Here is a 1,249-nt window from a genome sequence, read left to right on the forward strand (position 1 = left end):
TTGCAGAATGGTTCTAGCAACTAAGATGGGCGTGGCCGCGTGGGTATTGGGACCAGTGTCGTATAGTGACCCTATGCGACACTGTTGGGGACAGCTCTGAGTATACGATTACGTGTATAAGAGTTTAGCTGGGTAGCTGTGGCGGCGGAAATGCCACGCCTCCAATTGATATACTACCGCGACACCAACTCTCACCTTCCAAAAACCCCACTTCAAAAAGTAGCTAGGGTTACTTAACTACAACAATTCTACTTTTCAATTTTTTACTTTATTTGTGATTTCTCTTAACCCTATTAGAAGTTTTTTTTCCTAAATGTTTAAAAAAACTCTAAAATTGTATATCAAATAATTAGTAAAATCTGTTTTTTTAATAATAATGATAATTAATTTTTTCAATTATTATTAAAATATAAACTTTTTTGTTGGTTTAAACTAATATAAAAATTTTCTAATCAATATTTATGTTTGAGCACTGAGTCTAAGTTTCAAAAAGTGTAAACAATTCATCTCAATACAAGTGTAAGCGAATTTTCTGAACGCGCAACGCTACCGGAAGTGAGGCTTTATATAAACGATGTTTAGATGATTGTCTATACTTTTCTATGTTCTACTCCGGGACAGCCCTGTGTTTCGCATAGTGCTGGGACGATATCAAAAATTCGTTTCGGTACGATATGATGGCGTAGTCAACCGATATATCGAAATATCGGTTATGTTATTCGGAGTTGTCTTACTTGCCAAAAAACTGCCATGAAAGAACAACTCCCTAATGAATCTATATACCGGTATAATTCTTTGAAGAATCGGGTATCAAATAGGTAGAGTAGAATATCCTTCGTTTTTCGTGACATCTTTCTATCGTTGTCCGCCATCTTTATGGAGAACTTCTGTCGTTAAAAACACGAAGCTTCTGCAATTAATTATGTTTGTTATGCTTTTGTTTACAATTTTTTTATTGTAGCATCAAAACAACATCAAAAATACTATTATTCATGTAAACATCAACGATACTTACACAGTCAGATGATACAGGCCATATTATAGTCATCAAGTTATTAATAACAATTAATCTTGACACAATCAATACTCATAGAAGACCTATTCTTCAAACCTGAACTTTTGTATATAGTATCAATCAATTTATTTTTGTAAAAGTTATCTTGCATTAGGCCTACTTATTTAAAGTCATCATCTCATGTAAATTTTATTTTAATTTTTACACCAATAATCTCAAACTAAACATGAATTG

The sequence above is a fragment of the Watersipora subatra genome, chromosome 10 (genome assembly GCF_963576615.1).
Source record: "Watersipora subatra chromosome 10, tzWatSuba1.1, whole genome shotgun sequence".
In the NCBI taxonomy this organism is placed as follows: Eukaryota; Metazoa; Bryozoa; class Gymnolaemata; order Cheilostomatida; family Watersiporidae; genus Watersipora; species Watersipora subatra.